The 9,894-nt window shown below is 43.4% G+C and overlaps 1 non-coding gene across 1 annotated transcript; it reads right to left on the bottom strand.

Moving 5' to 3' along the window:
• Window positions 1-9,813: 9,813 nt before the first annotated feature.
• Window positions 9,814-9,894, bottom strand: trnas-aga (transfer RNA serine (anticodon AGA)). Its single transcript has one exon. It is a non-coding gene; the product is annotated as a tRNA-Ser (tRNA).

The following is a 9,894-nucleotide window of genomic DNA, read 5'->3' as shown; positions in this document are numbered from 1 at the left end:
AGGAGATCTTACTGTAGTTGTGCAAGGCCTTAGTGTGAGGAAGGACGTTCTTGCTGTTGAGGGTGTTCAGCGAAGGTTCACCAGAGTGATTCCAGTGATGGCAGGACTGTCATATGAGGAGAGATTGGATCAACTAGGCCTTTTATCACTGGCGTTTAGAATGATGAGAGGGGATCTCATAGAATCACATAAGATTCTGACGGGACTGCACAGGTTAGATTCGGGAAGAATGTTCTCGATGTTGGGGAAGCCAGAACCAGGGGACATACACTTAGGATAAGGGGTAGGACATTTAGCAGTGAGATGAGGAGAAACTTCTTCACTCAGAGAGTTGTTGACCTGTGGAATTTCCTACCACAGAGAGTTGTTGAAGCCAGTTCATTGGATATATTCAAGAGGGAGTTAGATATGGTCCTTCCGGTTAAGTGGATGAAGTGGTATGGAGAGAAAAACAGGAAAGGGTAACTGAAGGAATGATCAGCCATGATCATATTGAATGGCGGCGCAGGCTCGAAGGGCCTAATGTCCTACTCCTGCAGTTATTTTCCATGTTTCTATGTTTCAAAAACATGGAAACATAGTCATCAGATTAGAGACTCGTCAGATTAGAGACAAGTACAAAATGAGACAGGCAAAGACACGGGCAGGGATGATGGGAAAGAGAGAGACAGTCAGACAGAGAGTCTGAGAGAATCCCATTGGAACAGAACTGGACACCGTGAGAAAGAGACAGATTGAGAGACAGAGACAAACAGAGAACCATTCACCGACAGAGTGAGTCAGAGAGAGGCAGACTGAGGGAGACAAAGGATCAAGCACACAAACACATACACAGCTCTCTGAAGAGAGAAAGGCAGAGGCTGAGATAAACAGATACATTTCACAATTTCATTTCATGATCGGCTCAGAGTGTCACAGAGTTACAGAAAATTGCAGATTCAACAGATGAAAATCCGGTATCATTGGGCAGAATGGGAAAAATCTCTGTTAAATTAAAGAGATTCTAGGATTGGGGTTCGAAACCACGCGGGAAAAACCCATTGAATTTTAAGGCAAACGGCTTAACCACTCGCCCATCCTGGTCTTTGCAGCGTTTGGATTCTATCTCTGTGAGAATCTGGGCTTCAGCTCCACCTCCACAGCAACACAAACACATACAAATCGGGTTTCAGTGAGCATTTACGAAAATGTTTAGTAATATTGACACAGGCGCAACTCTCCTATTCTTTTTCGTGAAATGCTCTGGGAACTTTCACATCCACCCGAGGTTGCAGACGGAGCTTCAATTTAACATTTCAGCCGATGGTCAACAGCTTCAACAATGCAAAATTCCCCAGGTACTGCACTTGAGTGTCAGCAAAGATTATCTGCTCAAGTCTCAGGAGTGGGACTTACACACACAACCTCCCGATTCAGTCGAGAATGGAGCCAATGAACCAAGGCCGATACCAAAGATCACAACCGTATTATTTTCCCAAAGTTTTTTAAAAATTTCCAGGACATACCAAATTCATGGTGATGATTTGCATCGACAGTTGTGCATACACAGAGACATACATGCAGATAGACATACACGGACACACACACACACAATAACCAAAAATATACACACATCAACAAAAAAACATAGAAACATAGAAATTAGTTGCAGGAGCAGGCCATTAGGCTCTTTGAGCCTGCACCACCGTTCTTTAAGCTCATGGCTGATCATTCAACCTCAGTACCCATTTCCTGCTTTCTCTCCATACCCCTTGAACCCTTGAGCCGTAAGGGCCATATCTAACTCCCTCTTGAATATATGTAACAAACTGGCCTCAAGAACTTTCTGCGGTAGAAAATTCCACAGGTTAACCACTTTCTGAGTGAAGACGTTTCTCCTCATCTCGGTCCTAAATGGCTTACCCCTTATTCTTAGACTGTGACCCCTGCTTCTCGAACTCCCCAGTAACGGAAACATTCGTCCTGCCTCTCACTTGTCAAATTTCGTCACAATTTTATTTGTTTCTATAAGATCCCCTCTCATTCTTCTAAACTCAAGTGGATACCAGTCCAGTTGATCCAGTCTCTCCTCCTATTTCAGTCCTGCCATCACATGAATCATGCTGGTGAACCTTCGCTGTGCTCCCTCAATAGCAAGGACGTCCTTCCTCAGATTCGGAGACCAAAACTGAACATAATATTCCAGGTGTGGCCTCATCGAGGCCCTGTACAACTGCAGTAAAACCTCCCTGCTCCTATACTCAAATCCCCTCGCTATGAAGGCGAACATGCCATTTGCCTTCTTCACCGCCTGCTGCACCTGCACGCCAAATTTCAATGACTGATGTACCATGACACCCAGATCAAGATACACACAGGTTGCCTTAGACAAATAGATGGATAGACAGGCAGGGTCACTGTCGCTACTTTATCTTGCTTTTGAGTTTTTCAGTCGAGGATGCTGCCACTGAATCAAAGCCGATACCAAAGTTCACAACCGTATTATTTTCCCCAAGTCTTTTGAAAAAGTTCCAGGACATACCAAATTCATGGTGATGATTTCCACAGACAGTTGCACATACACAGAGAAATATATACAGATAGACAGACACAGAGAGACAAACATACATACATAACCAAAAATATACATGCACCAACGGACATGCACAGATGCCTTCCACATCTCGAGGGACAGACAGGCTGAATCACTGTCGCTACTTTGGCTGATTTTTGCATTTTTCTATCCGTATGTATCGTGAATATTGCAGATTAATAAAAATGAGAAATTGATGTCAGTGTTGAAAGATGTGGGACGTTATTCCACATATCTCAGGATTAGTTTTGCAAAAACCTGGTTAAATTGTAAAATGGAATGAAAATTGCAGTCGGCAGGATTCGAACCTGAGCGCAGAAAACCCAAAGGATTTCAAATTCATCACGTTAACCACTCGGCCACAACTACTGCGGCTCTGGCACTTTAAATGTTACTCAGTCATCCATCTCTGTGCAGCAGACATCCACAGAATCCTGAAAAAGTCTCTGTTTGCAAAAAATCTGGAAGAGGCAATCTCCTCTTGCTGTATTTTTACTGTTCTATATTGTTCTGGAACTTTTTAATATGAATCTATTCCAAGAAACAGCAATAAAATTAGACATTTTAAAAAAACTGCTTTTCCGTCGGGGAATTGAACCCGGTTCTCCTGCATAACAGGGGAGCAAAATCACGACTTTACGGACGAAGGTACGGGCTCTGTTCGAGCAGTAATCGAGCTGGGAACTGAAGTCGACAGACACTTTGAGAGACAGAGACAAACCGACAAACAGGGAGAGACAGACAGCGAAAGAGGGACAACGAGAGACAGAAAGGGTGAGACTGAAAAGTCAGGCAGACTCTGAGGAAAAGACTCAAACACTTACATATACAGAGATGTGTGTGTGTGATCAATAAAGAGAGCGAGGGAAAGAGTGAAAGAAAGACAGTGATAAAGACAGTGACAAGGAGAGAGACAGTAAGAGAGAGAGCGACAGATCGAGAGAGAGACAACGATATAAACAGAAAATGATGGAAATACTCAGCAGGTTAGAGACAGGAACTACCAGCGACAGGCAAAGAGAGACAGATAGGCAGAAACATAGACAGACAGAGATGATGGAAAAGAGTGAGACAGTCAGACAGAGAGACTGAGAGAATCCCATTCGAACAGAACTGGACACCGTGAGAAAGTGACAGACACATTGAGAACCAGAGACAAACAGGGAAACGGTGACAGACAGAGAGCGAGATAGAGACAAAGAGAGACAGAAAGTTTGAGACTGAAAGGGAGGATCAGATTGAAGGAGAAAAAGACTCAAATATATGTATTTGCATGCTCCATAAAGAGAGTGAGGCAAATAGTGATGGAATGACAGAGAAAAGGACAGGGACAAAGAGAGAGTAAAAGAGGGCGACAGATAGAGAGAAAGACAGATAGAGAGAGAGACATAGAAACAAAAACAGAACAGAATGGAAATACTTATCAGGTTAGAGACAGGGATTAACAGAGACAGGCAAAGCCATGGACAGACAGAGATAATGGGACAGATATAGGCAGTCAGACTGAGAGTCTGAGAGAATCCCATTGCAACAGAACTAGACACCGTGAGAAAGAGACAGATTGAGAGACAGAGACAAACAAAGAAACAGGGACAGAGAGTGTGTGATAGAGAGAGGCAGACACTCAAACACATTCACAGCCCTCTAAAGAGAGAGAGAGGCAGAGACCGAGCAACACAGATACATTTCACAATGTCATTTCATTGTCGGCTCAGAATGTCACATAGTTGCAGAAAATTGGAGATTCAGCACATGAAAATCGGGTATCACTAGGCAGGATGGGAAAAATCTCTGTTTAATTAAGGAATCACCAGGAGTGCGGTTTGAACCCACGCGAGTATATAACCCATTAGATCTTAAATCCAACGCCTTTACTATTCGGCCATCCTGGTCCTGATCCTGTTAGTGGTTGGACGCTGCATCTGTGAGAATCTGGGCTTCAGCTCCAGCCACACAGCGACACACAGACACAGAGGATTTCAGGGAGCATTTACGAACATTTTTCGGAATATTGACACGGGCGCAACTCTCCTATTCTTTATCGACTAAGGCTCTGGGAACTTTCACATCCACCCGAGGGTGCAGATGGAGCTTCAATTTAAAATTTCAGCCGATGGTCAACAGCTTCAACAATGCAAAATTCTCCAAATACTGCATTTGAGAGTCACCCAAGATGATGTGTTCAAGTCTCAAGAGTGGGACTTACACACACAACCTCCTGATTCAGTCGAGAATGGAGCCACTGAATCAAAACCGATAGCAAAGATCACAACCGTATTATTTTCCCCAAGTGTTTTAAAAAGTTGCGGGACGTACCAAATTCATGGTGATGATTTCCACAGACAGTTGCACATACACAGAGACATACATACAGATAGACATACACAGACACGCGCATACACAATAACCAAAAATATACACGCATCAACATAGAAATATAGAAATTAGTTGCAGGAATATGTCATTCGGCCCTTCGAGCCTGCACCATCATTCAATAAGATCATGGCTCATCATTCAACCTCAGTACCCCTTTCCTGCTTTCTCTCCATACCCCTTGATCTCTTTAGCTGTAAGGGCCATATCTAACTCCCTTTTGAATATATCTAACGAACTGCCTTCAACGACTTTCTGCGGTAGAAAATTTCACAGGTTAACCACTCTCTGAGTGTAGAAGTTTCTCATCATCTCGGTCATAAATGGCTTATCCCTTATTTTTACACTGTAAACCTTGGTCTCAAACTCCCCAGCAATGAGAACATTCTTCCAGCCTCAAATCTCGTCAGAATTTTATATGTTTCTGTGAGATACCCTCTCATTCTTCTAAACTCCAGTGGATACCAGCCCAGTTGATCCAGTCTCTCCTCATATGTCAATCCTGCCATCCCGGGAATCATGCTGGTGAACCTTCGCTCTACTCCCTCAATAGCAAGGACGTCCTTCCTCAGATTCGGGGACCAAAACTGAACACAATATTCCAGGTGTGACCTCACCAAGGCCCTGTACAACTGCAGTAAGGTCTTCCTGCTCCCATACTCAAATCCCCTAGCTATGAAGGCGAACATGCCATTTTGTTTTCTTCACCGCCTGCTGCACCTACATGGCAACTTTCAATGACTGATGTACCATGACACTCAAATCAAGATATACACAGGTTGCCTTCGACAAATAGATGGATAGACAGGCAGTGTCAATGAGGCTACTTTGGCTGGTTTTTGCGTTTTTCTATCCGTATTTATCGTGAATACTGCAGGTTAATGAAAGAAAGAAAACAGCGGCTGCATCGATAGATGTGGGACGTTGCTCCATCTATCTCAGAATCAGTTTCGCAGTAACGTGGTTAAATTGTGAAACAGAATGAAATATGCTGAGAAACATAGTCGGCAGAGTTCAAAACTGCGCAGAGACACCCCGATGGATTTTTTGTCTATTGTCTTACCCACTCGGCCACGACAACTAGCTCGCTGCATCATTAAATGTTACTCAGATAAAACTCAGTCATCCATCTCTGTGCAGCAGATGGCCACAAAATCCGGAAAAAGTCTCCGTTTGCTAAAGATCTGGAAGAGGCAATCTCCTCTTCCTGTATTTGTACTGTTCTATATTGCTCTGGAACTTTTTAATATGAACCAACACCAAGAAACACGTAAAATTCTGCATTTTTTAAATGCTGCCACCGCGTTGGGAAGTAGAACCACGGTCTCCAGCGGAACAGGCGTGGATACTCACCACTATACTAACGAGCATGAGTTCTATCAGAGCAGGAAGCGAGCTGAGAATGGAACTGGACACCATGAGAAGACGACAGACACATTGAGAGACAGAGACAAACCGACAAACAGGGAGAGACTGACAGCGAGATAGAGACAATGAGAGACAGAAAATGTGAGACTGAGAAGGAGAGGCAGACTGAGTGAGAAAAAGACTCAAACACACACATATACAGAGATGTGTGTGTGTGTGATCTATAAAGAGAGAGGGAAAGAGTGAGAGAAAGAGAATAATAAAGACAGTGACAAGGAGAGAGAGAGCGACAGATAGAGAGTGTCAGAGATAGAAACACAAATGCTGGAAATACTCAGCAGGTTAGAGGCAGGAACTAACAGAGGCAGGCAAAGACATGGACAGAGAGAAATTATGAAAAAGAGAGAGCCAGTCTGACAAAGAGTCGAAGAGAATCCCATTGGAACAGAACTGGACACCGTGAGAAAGAGACAGAGACACAGGAACAGACAGAGTGAGTCAGACTGAGAGTGAAAAACACACAACCACAAACACACCTCTCTAAAGAAAGAGAGAGGAGAGACCGAGCGACACAGATACATCTCACAATTTCGTTTCATTGTCGGCTCAGAGTGTCACAGAGTTGCACATTCAACAGATGAAAATCGGGTATCACTGGTGAGAATGGGAGGAAATCCGTGTTAAATTAAAGAAGTACCAGGAGTCAGGTACGAGAACACGCGGGAAACATCCCATTGAATTTTGAGGCCAACGCCGAAACCACTCGGCCATCCTGGTCCTGTCAGAATATGGATTCTGTCTCTGTGAGAAACTGGGCTTCAACCCCACCCCCACAGACACACATAGATGTAGGCTTTCATTGAGCATTTCCGAACATTTTTAGTAATATTGACACGGGGTAAACTCTCTTTTTCTTTTTCGAGTAAGGCTCTGGAACCTTTCACATCCACCCGAGGGTGCAGACTCAGCTTCAATTTAACATTTCATACTAAAGTCAACAGCTTCAACATTGCAAAATTCCCCAAGTGCTGCACTTGATTGTTAGCCAAGATGATATGCTCAAGTCTCAGGAGTGCGACTTGAACACACAAACTCCCGATTCAGTCGAGAATGCTGCCACCGAACCAAAGTCGATACAAACGTCCACAACCGTCTTATGTTCCCCAAGTCTTTTTTATAATTTCCAGGACATAACAAATTCATGGTGATGATTTCCACAGATAGTTGCACAAACACAGAGACATATATTCAGATCGACAGACACAGGGAGACACCCACATAGAAAACCAAAAATTTACACGCACCAACGGACATGCACAGATGCCTTCAACATATAAAGGGATAGACAGGCTGACTCACTGTCGCAACTTTGACTGATTTTTGTGTTTTCCTATGCGTATGTATCGTAAATATTGCAGATTAATAAAAATGAGAAAAAAATGTCAGTCGTGAAAGGTGTGGGACGTGATACCATCTGTCTCAGGATCAGTTTTGCAAAGTTCTGGTTAAATTGTGAAATGGAATGAAAAATGCCGAGAATCGTAGTGGACAGGATTCAAAACTACGCAGGGGAAACCCAATGGATTTCTAATCTATCGTCTTAAGCACTCGGCCACTTCGAATGCGACTCTGCCTTCTTAAACGTTACTCAAAAAAACTCAGTTATCCATCTCTGTGCAACATACGGCCAAAGAATCCTGAAAAATTCTCCGCTTGCTAAAAATCTGGAAGAGTCAATCTCCTCTATGTGTAGTTTTCCAGTTCTATATTGCTCTGGAACTTTTTAATATGAATCTCGACCAAGAAACAGAAGTAAAATGCTACATTTTTAAACACCTGGCTTCGAGTCGGGTAATTGAACCCCAGTCTCCCGCGTGACAGGCAGGGATAGTTACCACTATACTAACGATGAACTGACAGACACCAGCTCTGTCAGAGCAGGAATCGAGCTGTGCACAGAACTGGACACCATGAGAAGTCGACAGACACATTGAGAGACAGAGACAAACCGACAAGCAGGGAGAGACAGACAGCGAGATAGAGACAACATGAGTCAGAAAGAGTAAGACTGAGAAGGAGAGGCAGACTTAGTGAGAAAAAGACTCAAACACATACATATACAGAGATGTGTGTATGTGTGATCAATTAAGAGAGAGAGGGTAAGAGTGAGAGAAAGAAAATGATAAAGACAGTGACAATAAGAGGAACTGACAGAGAGAGAGATCGAGACTAAAACAGAAAACGATGGAAATACTTATCAGGTTAAAGGCTGGACTAACAGAGACAGGCAAAGACAATGACGGACCGAAATGATGGGAAAGAGAGAGCCAGTCAGACAAAGAGTCTGAGAGAATCCCATTGGAACAGACGTGGCACCGTGAGAAAGAGACAGATTGAGAGACAGAGACAAACAGAGAAACAGGGACAGACAGAGTGAGTCAGACTGAGAGAGACAAAGACTCAAACATACAAACACATACACAACTCTCTGAAGAGAGAGAGAGAGGTAGAGACCGAGCAACGCAGATACATTTCACAATTTCATTTGATTATCGGTTCAGAGTGTCACATTGTTACAGAAAATTGCTGATTCAACCGATGAAAATCCGGTCTCACTGATCAGAATGGGAGGAAATCCGTGTTAAATTAAAGAGATAACAGGAGTGGGGTACGAACCCACGCGGGAAATAACCATTAAAATTTAAGGCCAACGCCTCAACCACTCGGCTATCCTGGTCCTGTGAGACCTGCATTCTGTCTCTGTGAGAATCTGGGCTTCAACCCCAACCCCACATACAAACACATGCACATCGGCTTTCAGTCAGCATTTACAAACATTTTTAGTAATATTGAGACGGGGGCAACTCTCCTATTCTTTTTCGAGTAATCTACTGGAAACTTTCATATCCACCCGAGTGTGCAGACGGAGCTTCAATTTAACATTTCATCCGAAAGTCAACAGCTTCAACATTGCAAAATTCCCCAAGAGCTGCACTTAAGTGTTAGTCAAGATGATAATGCTAAAGTCTCAGAAGTGCGACTTGAACACACAAACTCCCGATTCAGTCGAGAATGCTGCCACTGAACCAAAGCCGATACAAAAGTTCACAACCTTTTTATTTCCACCAATTCTTTTTTATATGTTCCAGGACATACCAAATTCATGGTGATGATTTCCACAGACAGTTGCACATACACAGAGACATATATAGAGATAGACAGACACAGAGACACGCACACACATAACCAAAAATTTGCACGCAATTACGGGAATGCACAGATGCCTTCGTCATCTCGAGGGATAGACAGGCTGAATCACTGTCGCAACTTTGACTGACGTTTGCGATTTTTGAAACAGATGTATCGTGAATATTGCAGATTAGCAAAAATGAGAAAAAAATGTCAGTGTTGAAAGGTGTGGGACGATTTTCCATCCATCTCAGGATCAGTTTGGCAGAGAACCGGTTAAATTGTGAAATGGAATGAAAAATGCTGATAATCGTAGTCGGCAGGATTCGAACCTGCGCGGGATAACCCAATGGATTTCTAGTCCATCGCCTTAACCACTCGGCCACGACTAC

The sequence above is a fragment of the Pristiophorus japonicus genome, chromosome 23 (assembly GCF_044704955.1).
Source record: "Pristiophorus japonicus isolate sPriJap1 chromosome 23, sPriJap1.hap1, whole genome shotgun sequence".
Taxonomy (NCBI): domain Eukaryota; kingdom Metazoa; phylum Chordata; class Chondrichthyes; family Pristiophoridae; genus Pristiophorus; species Pristiophorus japonicus.
The sequence above is the reverse complement of the archived record's forward strand: the minus strand, read 5'-3'. Positions and strand labels throughout refer to the sequence as shown.